The sequence below is a fragment of the Centruroides vittatus genome, unplaced genomic scaffold (genome assembly GCF_030686945.1).
Source record: "Centruroides vittatus isolate TY-2023 unplaced genomic scaffold, ASM3068694v2 contig_199, whole genome shotgun sequence".
In the NCBI taxonomy this organism is placed as follows: Eukaryota; Metazoa; Arthropoda; class Arachnida; order Scorpiones; family Buthidae; genus Centruroides; species Centruroides vittatus.
The window spans coordinates 768,784-786,239 of NW_027121224.1; the positions used below are offsets into that span (position 1 = coordinate 768,784).

A 17,456-nucleotide genomic window follows, 5' to 3' on the forward strand; every position below is an offset into this window, starting at 1 on the left:
TTTTTTATCCCTAATGGGCATGATGATGATAAAGTAAATGAACGTTAATTATGAATTAAAACAGAAAAAAAATGTGCATTTATAATAATAAAAACAAAGTATTTATACATTAAAGTAACTTTTAAAGTGATTCGTTTATAAAGTAAGTAGTTCTATATTGATAATGGAAGAGAAGTGTTAATAATCCTGTACATGAAAGACTTCTTACTTTAATAACTAAGAATTCAAATATATAAAATACTTTAAATGTTGTTTTCCGTTTAGAATATTATTTAATTAAAAATTTTAAAATGTTTTTAATAATGTTTAATATATAGTTTATTTTTTAACGAATATTTTCATTTTTAATTTATATATTTACGAACATCGAAACGTCAAATCTTAGATAATCTAATTTGTACTTTAAGTGCTGATATCTGCAATAATTTTAAAAAGTAAGCATAAATTCATTTAAATTTTTAGATTACTTTTGAAGGTTTTTTTTTGCGCTCAAAATATATATTTAAAATAATTGTTTCAAGAAATTTAAGCATGTAAATATTTTTAATCTGAGTAAAGTATTTATTCTAATTTAAACGTTTTTATTAAACATTAAATTAGCTTCATATTAAAATAAAATTTAGCGACATTTATCTTTTATTAAAAGAGTACAAAAGCATTATCAATTGCTAATTATTACAACTTAAATTTTGCAATAAAGCATTATCGTAGTTACAAAAATATTGCAATTTTTTATGGAAAAAAAATGATAGTTTATCTTCGAAGAAGTCGACAATATCTAGAAGATAAAAATCTCCAATTTAAATAATACTTAAGCAAAAGATCAATTCTACAAAAGAATTTAGAAGATTTGACTTACGAGCATTAACTTAGAACAGCTTTAGCACTAATTCAAGTTTAAAAACATTGATTTAAAATTTTAAACACGATGTTTAAATATCTTATTATATATTTATAAGTTTGCTATTACAATAAAAAAAGAAGAAAGGGGAAGATCTTGTTGCAAAGTAAAATTCAACTTGGAGGTGATGCAAATAAATAATAAGAAAATGGGATACTTGATAATCAATGTATATGTATTTTAAGTTTCTCTGGAATATTACTTTTTAAAATATCAAATCTTTAAAAGTGTAATCCGGTTATAGAGGAGGCAGACGGCATCGATATTAGCTGTATTAGCCTCATTTACGATATTTGTTACTCTCGTGATACGTCAGGATGAGCGCGCAATCCAATCAGATGATGTTCGATCAGCAGAAAACAAATATAGTTCTGCTCCAATGGAGCAAACATGACAACCTTATAATAACAAATATAACTGCCTAGATTATCTCTTATGTCATATATCACGTGTTATTGATTGGCATATATTTGCACACCTGTCTCTGCTTATCACTTGGATATTTTTTAAAACGATACATTACAAAAGCTCATTTGCTTGTTGAAAAATTTCAAATTAAAGAGAATTTTTCATATCAGTTAAATATGTATATTTTTTATTTAGATTTTACTACTGAATAAGATTAAGTAAAAATATACTCTGGCTTCTATATTAAGTCAATAAATTTTTGAAAATATCACAATAAATTTGGCGTATTAATTTAAATAAATTTAAATTATATTAAGTTATTTACTATATTTCTTGACGCTACACATTTTTCTTGGTGTTCATTAATAATAAATTTGTAATGTAAAGAATTCAAATCAAAGTTGATGTAGTTTATATAAAAGTAAAAATATTTTTCTTGCTTCTAATTATGGATAAATTTTATTCTAAATATAACTTTATAAAAGTCTCCGCTTATAATTAATTTATTCTATAAAAACACTTCATCGAAGTTCAATAAATTATCTATTCTGAAGGGATGTAATTTTTGTATTACATCATCTCTTCGATTTCTAAATTATTTCTTATAAATTGTTACTTTATCACACAGTTTTAAAGTTGTACAAGAGAACTTGGTAACATTTCAAATTATATATATTTAATATATAATAATGTACAACTTCAGGTATTTAATTTTCCCAGTTATATATATATATATATAATATATATATATATATATATATATATGTGTGTGTGTGTGTGTGTGTGTTATTTACTATTGCGTATGGTTTATATATTTTATCAGCATAAACTTTTACAACAAAAAATTAAATAAAAATTTACTTTAAAATAATTAACTTTTTATTCTAATTGTTCCTTTTTCGGGTGCTATAGCCCCTTAACCCTCTTAGTTATGCCAGTGCATTAAGTATTTTATATGATTCATATTACTTTTGTTGCTTGTACAATTGTTATAAGTTAAATGCTGTCTTTTATTAACGACAAGTCTACAAAGGTTAAACAAGCTACAGCTTTTAAATTTATCACTACTTGGAGGAAGAGAAGGGCCTCTTATATAATATTATATTATTATAACTTAGGGCTACAATAAGTGTAAATTCAGCCATGTACTGTACAGTATATAATAAAAATGGCATTGTATTAAAAACTTTAAATTTTTATTAACATTTTAAAATAAATAAATTTATTTATAAAATTAAAAGTTGGTTAATATAATTAAATTTCCAGTGCGCTAGTTACATTGATAATAATTCTATTATCTTAAATTAAAAACAAGATAATTAGGCAATAGATTTAAAAATTAATTCTTAATAAATAAAAAGTAATAATAACAAGAAAGAATTAATTTGCATAATCTTTATTTAATTACTACCTTCACTAACACAACAACTGTTAAAAAAACAATTCTTTTTTATATATAAATAAATCTTATTTCCTAACTCGTAAACATTTTTAAAAATAACCTAATCATTTAAAAGTAGCTTTAAAACATTTATATTTAACTGTATATTATTTTATCAAGCTTTATATAACGGAGAATTTTTAAAAGGTTATAATTAAAAATAAAACATTATTTTTTATAACTTAGTTTAATTAATATTAATGTTAATTTTTTACAGTAGAGATACTGTATATACAGTAATACAATTAATACTGTTTAATTTTATTTAATTTTTCCCATATTAGGAAAGTTAAACCCCTAAAACCTCTCGCGTGCATAGCCTTAATTTAATAGATATTTTAATTTTAAATTTAAAAAAAATCCTTTTTTAACAAGCCAAAATATTAATATGCATATTAATAAAAATATTAAATGCAAAAATATCAGGATTAAATATTTAAAAATAGTTTTTAATACGTCGAAACATTACATATTATTAAATGTCTCGTCCACGTGCGTTAATAAAAGATTTAAACTAGAATTTTATATTCAATTATATAAAATCCTATTCATTAAATGAAATATAATTAAGCATTAATTGTGATTTAAATTCAAGAAATTTGAAAATTTAAGAGACTTTTTAAATCTATTTTTAATCTTAATTTTATTTTTAAAATAGGTTTTCAATCATATTCGTTTATAAAAATTCTGTTTTAATAAAACATAAATATTATTTATTATCCTTCCAATTCATTCTATTTTCATTTTTATATGTAGTTTCAATTGATACTGAAAATTTCTAATTTCTTCTAGTAGCAAAATCGAACTAACTGTAAATAGTCTAATTTAATTAATATATCTTCATTTATGAGTAAAATTCAATAAATATAAAATTTAAAAAATACATAATTTAACTACGTTTATAATAAATTGTATTTATAATATAACAGTAAGCGAGTGAACTTTGTTTTGAGCTTTATATTTTATACATATACAGTATATAATTTTAACCATATATTAATAAACTACATTAATAATAATATTAAAAATGTATTTACAAAATTGAATTAACCATTGTTTAATATAATATCGTACGAAATAATATATTATTTTGACGATTTCAATTTTGAAATTTGATAAGATTTGATTTCAGTAAATATTTTTAAAATGCTTGTTATCTTCAATACTTTATTTTTATATATAATTGAATTGTTAAGATAAAAAGATTATAATAAAGTAGTTTAAAATGTTTTAAAGACGAATAAAAAATATATATTTTATATTTAACTCTCTTCTATATATTTTACTACAAAATACTGTAAGACGTTATCTCTATATAAGGTATAATATTGAAGAAGAATCGAAATAAAAGCTACGAGTGAATCCGATATAATTTCTTATATTTAAAACCTCTCAGAAATCAAGAGAGGCCCGAGCCAATTATATTATATTTTTAATAATAAAATTTGTAAAAAAAATAGTTTATTTTCTTAATAAACAAGATAAGCAAGAGAATTAATAATTCATAATTAATGTTTTTGAGGCCATCTTATATCTGATGCTGTCCCTGTTCGTCCCTATCTGACAGGCCCTGTAGTAGGTATTTAAAGATTATCAAAGAAAAATTATAATTATATCGTGGATCAGTTAACAATTCTATATTTCTGTTTAGTAAAATATAAAATCAGCGCAAATCGGAATTCTTTTGTGAATAATTATTCCCGGTTCTACGAAAATTCTGGTGCAACGGGCTAGAAAAGACCCTATAAATAGACGTTTTACACGAGTATCTGAGTCCCAAACTTACAGAATATTAAAATTTGATGCGGATTTTACGTATTTGATTCTGTTATTTGGAAAAATATATATATTATTTTGATATAAACCTAGTCCGCTTTGACAAAATCTATATTCCTGCAGTTGATGAAACACTTAGATCTTTACTGTTAGTGCCTTTGCTTCTCTGCCTTCTACAAACAGCTGTTGTCGGTCTTAAGAGACGGGTTCAGATTTCTTTTGTGGCAAAAGTCATGCTTCTAATAATTATAAGAGGTTTCGATTATGGAGTCGGATTAAGTACAAATAACGTTTAAAAAACATAAAAAGATTCGTGAGATTAATATCTTTTGAATTTCATTCTAAAATATATCTAGAAATATTTAATTCAATATTAAAACTTAATAAAAGCATTTTGTTTAATTGTTTTAAATATTTTAAATTAAATTAAATATTATTATTTTTATTATTATTATTATCATCATCATCATCCTTGGCAAGCGATGATCATTCTTACTGTTTTACAAGAAGAAAAATATTCGTTCTATCAACATAAATTAAAAATAATCTCTTATAAGTTTATTAATTCATAATTTATGATTTATAAAATATTCTGATTTAAATTATAAGCGGTTATTCGCGCATATTACAATAAATTTAAAAAATGCGATCTCGCGTGTTATGAAGGTGCGGAATATTTATCAGATTTTGATAATGAACGGTCGATGCTTTTGACAACGATATTGAAACGATAAAATAATCTACTAATAAATAAATTTTAAAAATTCATATTCGGAAGAATGTAGATTAAGATGAAATCCGACATGAAGCAATTATTATAACTGATATCGGAAAACGAAGAGTCTATAGAACAATGTTTTGTAATGTCCTTTTTTTTGAAATTTCATAATTACAGAAACGATTCATAATCAATTTAAGCTGCTATAGAATATTTTAGATCAGAAAAATTAGGTTGGTTTGATTGGTTTTGTGGGATAAGGTAACGCAACACATCGAGGAGGGTTCCTCTAGGGAGGATTTCTACGAGGAAACTGGCACCTACTTAAATGTTAGACACGTAAAGACAGAAAGATTATAAATAATTAGGATTTAGCTATTTTAATTATTAGAAAAAAGGTCTAGATAAATAAAAACATAAAAAATTAATTGACGATTCTAAATGAAACATATTTTTAAATTATTTATTATTAAATAAGCTGAGAAATATTTATAACTTTTTCCCCCTACACGAATAGTATACTGTACTTTGTTTCTTTGTCATCTTTTCTCGTATAGATTGAGAGATTGTCCGAAGAGAAAATAATTCAATGGTTGACTAAATGTGAATTTTCTGAAGATTAACTAATAAAAATACCGTGACCGTTAGCACCTTTTTTTTCTATTAATGAATCAAAACATTATAGCATAGTATAAGATACAAATCTAAAACTTCTGACAAAAAATAATAGAAAAATAATCATTCGAATATGTAATATTTAACATGAATGTTTTATAAAATAATTTCATTTATTTATTTTTCATAAATTTATAAAAACAAAATTGCAAGATATAGTCTCTCCTCGAGAAATACATAAAATCCACGTAAAAGAAAACATATATAAAGTTATATTTAAATTTTAAACTAAAATTTGTCAGAAAATAAGAATAAAAATATCGAATTTAAATACAAAAACAAACATTAATATTAAATAATTATTTTTCACTAAGAGTATTACAAATTAAAATTAATATAATATTCTTAAATTTCTCGCTTCTGTTAGCCTATAAAAATATACAATTTTAAATTCCCTACTTTACGAATAAATAAATAAGTAGGAAATTCAAAATTTCCCACCAAAGAAAAAGTTTGAATTTTCTTCCTTTAGCTATAACTAATGACTTAAAGCTATGCAAATATTATTAATAAATACTACGTTAAATACTCCTTTGGAATAATTTATCATTCATTTACCTTTATATTATCTTATTGGCGCTATATTTTTAGTTAATTTTAAAAGCAATTACTTATATTTTAAATGATTTAAACAGAAGTCTTACTTTGCTTAATAATATATTTTAAAAATTGATATTTCTGAGGGCAATGACAGCATAAGAGAATCTCTATTTATATATATTAGGTTATATATGACATTAAAATTAGGGAAATTTTTCATTTCCGCTTCCAACGCCTTTGAAATATTTTTTATTTTGTTTCACTATTTCTCTAGATTTATTTTTTCTTGAAGTATAAAATGATTCAATCTTTTATACATCGCAACCCGAGTCAACAGTATATATTTTCGTAAATGTCAAACTGTCTATATACTGTATAGGCCCATATATATTTAATTTAAAATTAGTAAAAACTTAACATTTAAAACACGTAAATTTTTATTTTTTATCTCTATTTTTTGCATGATTTAAATAGAAATTTTACATGATTACATTACCTTCATATAGCATCTTCCTTATTAACTATGGGCATTATGTTAAAAAATTTCTTACTTATGTATTATTATTTGTATTTTAATAGTCTTATAGAGATAAAATACGATAAAAGTTTCCACTAAAATCAATTTCTAGGATAGTATTTCTTCAATAAAACTATATCAGATTGAAAGTTTACGTATGCAGTCTATGGTCTTACCTATAAAGAATCTGATATAATGATTTTTTATTTATTAATTAAAAGGTTCCTGTATTCAAATTTTGTAGCGTATCGTATGTAAATTATCGTATGTATGTATGGACACCTTTCCTAATTTTTTTTTTTTTTTTACATTTATAATATAATTTATTTACTTGTTAATGCTAGATTATTACTAATATAAATGTTAAGTTACTTAAATGAAAAGCTTTAAAAATTAAAAATATTTATATAAATATTTTATATATTGAATAATTAAATAATATATAGAATGAAAATGGAAGTATTTAAATGTTTTATAATGTGGCTTATTACTATTTAGATGATTTATGAGAAATAAAAGTAAAAATTTATTTTATTTTTCAGTTTTCTTGAAAATAAAAAAGAAAATAAAAAGTAATCTCGAAAAAGTAATGGCTTTTTAATTTAATTTAATTTAATTTTTTTAACTTAAAATTTACTGATAAAATGTTTGAATAAAATTTCTGATAATATCTTCTGATTGCTAAAATTCAATTTAAAGTTTAATTTTATATAAAATTTACTTGTTTATGATATTAAAAATATAAGTAAAGTACATAAATTATCTCCATAAATAATGTATTTTTAAATATTATAAAATTAAAGTATTAATATAAAAATTTTTTTTAATATTTTAACTTACAAAATATTTTTTTAATAATAAAATAGTTTTACAGTTTTTTGCTAATTTAAGGTTAATAAAATCTATTTTATGTTAAAATGTATCTTTAATTTATTTACTGTATATTATATTTTTTATTATAATATATTTATTGTAATTATATTTAATAAATTTAAGCAATAACGATCGAATAAATTCATATATTCTTGTTATAATTACAGTAAAAATTCGATCGGTTGTAATGAGATTAAATCAAGAAAATTAAAATTTGGTATTATGTTTTCAAAATATTTTAAGTTAATATAATTTACTGTAATTTAAATAATTTATTATATTCAATATGAGTTGTTATTATAAGTTCATTATTACCATTTTTTTTTAATCCTGCGATCAGTTAATGAAACATTATTATTTGATGCAGAACTACGATAGAAAAAATCTTAGATTCTCCGAAAATTCCATGAAATACGGTGTTTTGGGGAATTTGATTTTAATTTAACTTGCCAAAATACTCTTCATGCGATTATTTAAATTGTTTTATTTATATAAAATGTAATTTTTAAGCGTAATTAATAGTTCATGATTAAAATTTTGACTTTTAAATTCTGTATTAAGGATTATTTTTAAAGATTTATGTGCTTTGTAAACACGTGTAAAATACTATCACAGTATAAAGTTGGGAAGTGTTTTTAGCTCTACTTTTTGCATGATTTAAATGGAAATTTTACATGATTACATTACCTTCATATAGCATTATAAACGCATAAAGCTCTGTAGAAAAGTAGAGATTAAACACGTTGTTGAATTCTAATAGAATTAAAGAAATGTGACAATTTTTATAGTTTAAATATTTTTATCTTCAATAAATTTCAAGGTATTATATTATAAATTAAAGGAATATTTCTATCATAACAAAAGATATTTCTGATAATGTTTGAGTTTGAATGTAAAACATATACAGGCAAACCTCTAAACAACGGTCACTAACAGGAACATAAAAAATGGAGGTTATTTTGTATACAGTTTTGTGTAATAATCTCCCCGAAAAAGTGGTATTTACTGGGATTATTGCAGATTCCAATATATATAACTAGAAGATAGACGTTATTCAGTCTTTATTAATAGAACTGAATGAGAAGTTTACACTGAATTACTAAGAATATAGCTTATTTTCAAAGCTAAATACCTCGATACTCTGTCAATTAATGAGAATAAATAAAATTAGATTTCATTAAGGAAAATTATACGTTGTAATAAATTAAATTAAAGTGAGCCAATGTTGAACATAAAACATTCACGCTTATTTCTTAGAAGAAATTATTACTCATTTGGGATTTTTTTCCAACGAATTATAGTAAGAAACGAACTGAATAAAATGAATTTGCATGTTTCTTTGCTGAAATAATTTTTTAAATTAAAAGCTAAAATTTTAATTACAATTCATTTGAATTTATAATATAAAATTTTTTAAAATTATTTTTAAAATTTTTGATTCTTAAATATAATAATAAATTAGTTTAGCTCGATAATAAGTTTTATACTATTTAAGCAAACAGCTGAATTATTATTATTATTCGTAAATAAAGAATAAAATTGCATTTAATCTGTTATAAGGCATTTTTATTTTGCCCTCAATGATAATGGTGGTATGAAGAACGTCAATGAACTCTAGAAAAAAAATTAGTGGTTTTAATTAGAGGATGGGCCAGAATCGTTAATATATAATTATGCAATTCTGTAATTTTAAATATAAAACGAAATGTAATGAGTAATATCTGTTAACCAGCAGCAAAAAATTAGTAATGTTTATTCTTAATTTTAAATATTTAAATTTAAAAAATAATTAATTACGCCTTTAGCTATGTACAGAAACAATCTATTTTAATATTTTAGACTACTCTACCCAATATCATAAACATGCAAATGTAACCAATACACCTGCATTGACAATAGAACTATAAAGGGATATTCCTTATTAAAATCACTGTTAATTATTTTTTGTAAATAAAATAAAATATTATTTACTTTCTTTTAGTCTTCTAAATAAATTACTACTAGAAGATTTTACTTATTCGGTATTAACCATCATAATGGGTATCAATTCTTAAAACGGTTAATCCTAAAAGATGCTTCAAAACTTTATAATTTTGCAATTACTGCAATTTTTTACTAGTATATGTCAATTTTTAAATTATATAATTGTTATTTTTCTGTCATTAAATATTTATAAAACTATGAATAAAGCTGGCCGGAGGAGGATAAAGTTAAGGTGTCAGCCTACCGCTCTGGAGGATCCAGGATCACATCTTAGCGATCGAAAAAACCCCATAAATTTTTAGGGGGTGTTTCCAGGATATGTCGGTCCATGTTTTTCGCCACTTTGGGTCTGAAAACAAGGCCGTCTTAGTGTTTACAGGGCAAAAAGTTTAAAATCTATCTATAAAATAACTTATACCTAGTCTCAATCACAAGATACTTTTACTGTCAGAAAAAGAGAGAAATCACCGAGAATCTATGAATCATCACGACATTTTTGAACAAGTGGGTGAGGCTCATGGCCCAAGCGAGCGGAAGGAGGTAAAGCTTCCTAGTAGAATATATAAAAATATTTTAAATTTATTGACTTATTATAAAGTCAAAAGAACAAAAAAATTCATTTATACTTGAATTATAACTGATTTTATCTAGTTATTCCACTGGTTGTTCCTAAAAATGAATTTTATATTTATCAAAACATAGTTGCAGCCTTGTGTATTTTTCTTCATGTGATTCATAACGAATTTTGTTCAAACACTTTTTATTATAACAAAAAAATGTCATTTTATTTGTCTATGTTGAAAAATTACCAGAAATCAAAAGAAGTTGAGATTAAAAATTTTGAAGAATTAGCATACTAATTCTCAATTTTCTTAAATAATTTTTCACTGAATAACGCCATCATATAAACTACTAAATGCCCGACTAAGCAAAAACTTGTGTATTTTCGACGCTTTGACTCTTAACCAGTCAAAACGTCGAAAATTAATACATTGTCTGCTGTCATCTACAAAATTTCTTGACACTGAATATCTCACATTTCACTTATATAAACAAATAAAGATATAAAATGACTAAGAGCAGAAAAATAACAGCGTAAACTCTGATTAGATGCATCAAAATATCAACTGTATTTCATCTAATGAAAAATGAAATAAAGGAAATAAGTTTAAAAGAATAATAAGAGTTTAACTGACATCAAAGCCTAATTGTAGTATAACCTTAACAAGCTACAGCTTAGGACCTGATACTACCAGGGTATAGATTAAGGCTTCACAAGCTACACGTTTAAATGCAGTCTACTTAATGTAAGATTTTTAACAGGAATACTTCAAAAACTATATAAAAAAATCTTTTTATTTTAAATTTTTATACGCAATTAAACTTTATTATTTTAATAAAAAACATTTATTCTGCACGATGTATGCTATTACCTTGTCAATAAGACGTGAAAGAACGTATTGATTGCGAATAAACATAGGCTAATATAGTTCGAAAATCCTTTCCAATAAATATGGATTAAAAAATCTAATAAATGTTTTATTTTTAACTTCGAAAAGAAACATTTTTCATTCAGTATTGTTTTCAGATAATTATTTTGAAAAATCAATAGAGAATAAATAGAGAATAATAATGCCTGTATCCAATTAAAAGTAGCATTTTTCGAAAAATCTTTAGAACACTTGTAAGTTACATTGCACATTTAAATTTCGTGAGCCAATAGCTTTATATTACTGCAATATTTAGATAGTGATATACGATAATGTTTCGTAATTTATCCATGATAAATATGTATTTATCTACAATACGAAGTATAATTTATTCTTTCTTTTTAGCCATTAATGGAATTTATTTTTTAATATATTGACGAAGTTTGAATAAAAATTAAGCTTAAATATGTTAAATAATTTAAACTTTAAGTTACTATAAATATGAAGAATTGATTTTCTTTTCTACATTAAACACTGTTTAGATTTTCATACATATATAAATTGTGTATAGCAATTGTTAAAAAAACATTTTATTTCTATAAAACTTTTTAAATAAACAATATTAGAGGATAATAAAAAGAGAAAATCAAACATTTATAAATTTACAAAAGAAAGCAAAACTGTTTGAAACTCTCCAAGTTGCTGGCAAGGTGAAGACTGGAATTTCAATCAGATACAATTCTGCACTGCCTCATTATAAAAAAAAGTTTGTGAAAACGTTTGTGTCCAACAAGTGTAAAAATTGATTACAGAGCCTGATAGGCTTTACCCTTCCGTAAAATAGGAGGTCAACAATCAATTTGATATAATTACAACATAAAATTTCATTTCAAAATATGTCGAAAAGAAAAATAAATTTTATGTTAGTTTGGAATAATTTTAACACAGTTATTAATAAACGAATTTCGTAATAAAAGAAAAAAGTTAAAATGTATATAAAATATATTTCTCTCTATTTTTTTAAAATAAATGTATAAATATTCAGTAAAAATTTAATGCTCTAAAAACGTTTGTTAACACTTCAAAAATTCTTATCATCGTGGTTGATGTATTGTTCTTTTTTTGCTTTGTACTGTTCTTATATAAACTGTTCCATTTTATCATTATAATGAGGCTGTTGCTTTATGTATTTACAACTATTTATTTTTGCGAGTTCCTGAGTTAACTTATTTTATTCAAATTCTGTATATGATTTTTATATATTCATTACTGTTTCCACAAGTGTGAAGGAAACAGGCTTATTTCTTTGTTAAATACTGAATACAGTATATAAGTTTTTATTTTGTCGCAGGAAGCAAATGGATAAACATTTCTCAACAAATTTTGTATTTTTCATACTTTCTGATTCATCCTGTTTGCTCAGTACTCTACTGAGACTTCTCTCCTCTCTTCTTTCTTATCCTCTTTCTCATCCCCTCGCCCTTTCCTTTCTCCAACCTAGATCTTTGATTAGGCTCTGTTTTTAATAATAATAATAATAATTATAGATATTTTGTGAATGAATTATAAGATATTGTAATGACTCAAATTTATTTAAATTTATACAAAACTTTTACTTATAAATTAACTTTTATTTTGAATATATAAAAGATTAAAAAATGTAAACTTTAAAATTTACAAGTAATTGTATTAATATATGGAAATAAATGTAGATTTTCATAAAGTATTTATCTTATTTATAATTAAAAAAATGCAGAAATGTATTGACTCTAATTGTATATTATTAGCATAAAATGTACATGAATTTAATTAGAACACGTTGTTTGATTTTTAATTAAAGTATATCTAAAGTATCTCTATTGCGAAATAGATTTTATGAATTCTTATTACAATGATATTGAAAATATTTAATTGTAATATATAGAGAGGTTCCACTGTTATGAGTAAGAAAATAAACAAGTATTTAACAGATAAAACAAGTGGTAAATATATTATTTATTTAGCGATTATAATTCAAAAAGGACAGTTTTATTATTATGTACATTTTAAATACATCTTTTAATTTTATTTTTATATTAGAAATTTATATTATTGAACAAATTTCTTTATATTTTATGACTAATTAATACAATTTTCTTAAATAATAAAAATTTTGCACTTTGTAAAACAAGAAATAAGCTATCACTTATCACTAAAGCTGGGACACGTAGGTACTGAAAATCGTAAATAGTTATAAAAATCGTAACTTGTGTGATTTTTAAATTGAATCTATCACGTTTAACAAATTAAATATGTTTTTAATACTTAAATAATAAGGTAAATATAATTTTAAGCATAAAAATAATTATATAAACGCGTTTTTTATCTTTAAAAACAAAATTAATAGCATTTTATAATGCAGTTAAAACTTTAATCCTTCTTTTTATTAATATTTAAAATTTTACTCCCTTTTATTCTTTAAAAAGAATTAAATTTTTAGTATACTTCAAAAATATTATTATGTATAAATTTATAAAGTATTTATTATATTTTTATAATTTTATACATCATTTTGAACGACGTTTTAATAAATCAACTTTGAAGCTGAGTGATAAGATTTAAACGTCCTATTCTGAGATAAAAGCTAATTAATTAACATGACAATGATAAATGCTAAAAATATTTATTTTAAAACAGATAAAATTTATTAAAGTATCGTTAAAGTATTGCATAGAGGACATAAAACGAACTCCTACTTGTATTATTTTCAGTAATTAACGTAGAAATATAATATTTTCGATTAAGCGCTTGCCATGGCATTGTATACGAGTTCAAAGTTCATAATTTTGGAGGCTTTTATTGAACTTGACCGATTGTTTTCATTCTCTCCAAGGACTAGATAGTATTTGTATTGTATAACCTTATAAATCGGTTTTATCCGAGACTAAATAATGATATTCTCTTGTATGCCTCTGGCAATGTTTTGATGCGATGATACAGTTTGACAAGCAGAGCAGCTACAGGCAGAGACATAGAAGCCGAGTGCATCATTACTATGGTAAATAAGACTGAAGTTGACTTGTAGTGGGTTGCCGTATTTTAGCTTTGGGCTAATTACTAGAGAACAATCGGCTAATTATAATAAGTCAAATTTTAAGCTGATACAATGCTACTTAAGTTGAAACTGTAAGTAAAAATTTCGTAATGTTTTTTCGAATTTTCTATTATTATTTAATAATGCCGAAACAACATATTTTTAACTATCTAAATATGCATAAATTATTAATAAAATTGCTATTTAAGTTAATTTTTAAATATTAGCTGCGTTATTCGCATGTTTCGTGAAGAGAGTTATGAAAAATTTCCTGAAATGTTACATAATGTGATTAACTTTGATATATATTTAATAATTTGCAAGTTATTTACAGTTTACAAATGGTTATAATTTAAAGGGGATCAAAGTAAATGACGTAAATTGTTTCATTTAAATTATAATCCCTCGATTTAGTGGTTGTTTTGAGGAAAAATGACATACCATGAATAGTCGAAGTATATTAGAAATGCTATTGATTATTTGTAATATAGAGTAAAATAAGCGTTAGAAATTTATTGTATAAATCGATATTTATTACTCTATTAATTTTATCAAGCGGAAGTTTTTTATTTTAATATCTTAAGTAATAACTTTATGTAACTGCGCTACTTTTTTTTATTATTAAAAAAGTGCTTTCTTCTGAATTATTTCATTACTATAAAGAAAAAAATATGTACCGTACATAAGTCAATACTTTTTATTAAATTATACAATAATTTATAATTTGTTTCATATGTAAAATTATTATATGTAATTTATAATGTTAACTTTAAAACAGGGTTTTATTGTATTATTTTTTAAATTTGTCTTATGTATAATTTTATATTTGGAGTTTATGCTTGTATTTCACGAGGAAAAAGCTATTTCTTGCATTTCGCAGCTTTACCTTTGTAAATGTTTAGAAATGAATAAATAAATACAAAAACTTTGAGTCGAGACGATGACAAAATGTCTCGAACTGAAATTTTGACAGGACAAAAAAAATTAAATCTTATTTATTCTGACAATTTACAATGTGTTCTAAAAATATATCTGATATAACTTTATCCTTAGATGTATTTTTCTGCCTCATTCCATTCAAAGTTAAGTAACATATCTGAAAAAATGAAAGTGGTGACTAATTATTATTAATTATTAAAACTTAAGAAACAGCTCATTGTTATCATTATTTAAAGGCAAGTTATATATTAAGCTTTTTAACGTATATACAATATATTAAGAACGTTATATTAACGTCAGTGTAAGGTACAGTACATTATTTTAATGATGTCGATGTTTCAACTGTTAGCTTGCATTTTTAAAAAGTATTTTCCGGATAAATATCTTATGCTAAAATTATGTTTCTTAAATATAAAATATGCGCCGTAATTACTAAAATTAATTTATAAAATAAGAAATAATTAAATATATTTGGTAACTCTTTTTACTGAATCTATGAATAAATTATTCAAGGTAAATTCAGGGAGTGTAATTAAGTATTTTGTAATGCGCTGCTCAAAACAACTATATTGTAAAATATGGCAATATCATCATAGCATTGCATTGAAATTAATTATTTTGTCCCGCTTAAAACTAATGGCCAAATAAATAAAGAATGAAGACAAATTTATTAAACTTTACCATAATAAAATAACTCCGATTGGGCATTTATCATCTTGTAACTACTTAATATAACAGCGCATCTTGCACGAAGTAAATAAGGTTATTTGGAAAACAAAGTTGTCATTGTAAATTACACCATACATCAGATTCTGAAACATTAAATTTAGATTGGCAATATTATTTTGTTATAAAATAAATAATACCTTTGTAATTACCTTGACTGTTATTATTCTATGACAATATTTATTCCCAATTTCGTATCCATTGATTTGTTTATTTTTGAGATGTCATATTAGTAATGTATACAAAATGATAATTAAACAATACAATAGTTTAAATTGCTTAATGTCTTTTTAATGGGCAAGATTTTGCCATTTTCCATTATTTGAGACGAGGAATCCAAAAATGTAATAAGGGTCCATTTAAATGTAAAAAATAGGGATTGACGCTTTTCGATATACAGAGGAGTTAAACTGACAATGTTCGTTCTCTCTGATGCCACTGAATGCGCCTAACGAAATTAGGCGCGAAAAACGAACAAAACACAAGAACAGAGCAATTGACGACGATTGCTTTGTTCTTGGATCGCCTCTCCGTGTCGGAAAGTGCAAGAATCGTCTCTCTATACCCGGCTCCACGTCAATTCTATAACGATACGACAAATTCGCAGTATTACGTTAAAGTTTAGTCGTATATACCGGTATACACATACTGAATGTATGATGACTATATGAATATACATATATACACTCATGACTAAAACATTTATATATATTTTAAATTATTATTGTTAATTTTTAAGCGTGGGAATGTATAAGATGAAATTCGAAGTAAAACTTTAAATACAATAAGAAATTTGTTGAAAGAATAATGAATTCGGGTTGCAAATATCTATTGTCGTAACCTGGATGACCATGTTTATAACAAAGATTCTATGTTATTATTTATCTTTTTTCTTTAATAGTAATCCTTACAATGCTCAATATCAAAGGAGAAGATTAATAATTGTCAATAGCAGAAGTGTCGAGTCAATTGGAAAATCTAAGAAACTCTATGTTGTAATATTTGAGCAGTTTGAGTCTTTATAATCATACAATCTTGCTATAAGCATTTTTCAAATGTTGAATGCTTATATATAACATTGAAGATAAACTTTTCATACAATGTTAATACTTTGTATAAAATGTTTATCTTTAATGTTTTTGTTTTTTTTTCGTACTTTGACGATAAAAATTGTCACTATAGAAATCAATACAGGCAACAAACAGTAGCATAGGATGATATGATCCATACTGTATTATTTCAATTTATTATTATAAAATGTATCTTTTTAGAAATAAAAGAATATATATTCTTGTACCCTTGTAAATTATATTTGAATAGATTAAAAGATCGTAAATAATTTGCCAAATATCAATTTAACGTTTTCGTATAAACTACAAATTACTTTCATATAGTAATAAATTATTTTAATATTATATTCATAGTAATGTTATCTACAAAAATGCTGCATTATCAC

The 17,456-nt window shown here is 23.5% G+C and overlaps 1 protein-coding gene across 3 annotated transcripts in view; it reads left to right on the forward strand.

The window, feature by feature from the left end:
• The window catches only part of LOC136970469 (sodium-dependent dopamine transporter-like), a 65,194-nt gene that overhangs the window by 2,469 nt on the left and 45,269 nt on the right, over window positions 1–17,456 (forward strand). Inside the window, exon 1 of one of the 3 annotated variants that reach the window (XM_067264913.1) lies at window positions 7,520–7,562. The exons of 1 other annotated variant lie outside the window; for it this stretch is intronic. The gene's annotated coding sequence lies outside the window, so the exon portion shown is untranslated. Of the gene's footprint in view, window positions 1–7,519; window positions 7,563–14,039; window positions 14,428–17,456 lie in introns of those variants that run through there. One more of the 3 variants, XM_067264911.1, reaches the window with a different exon arrangement.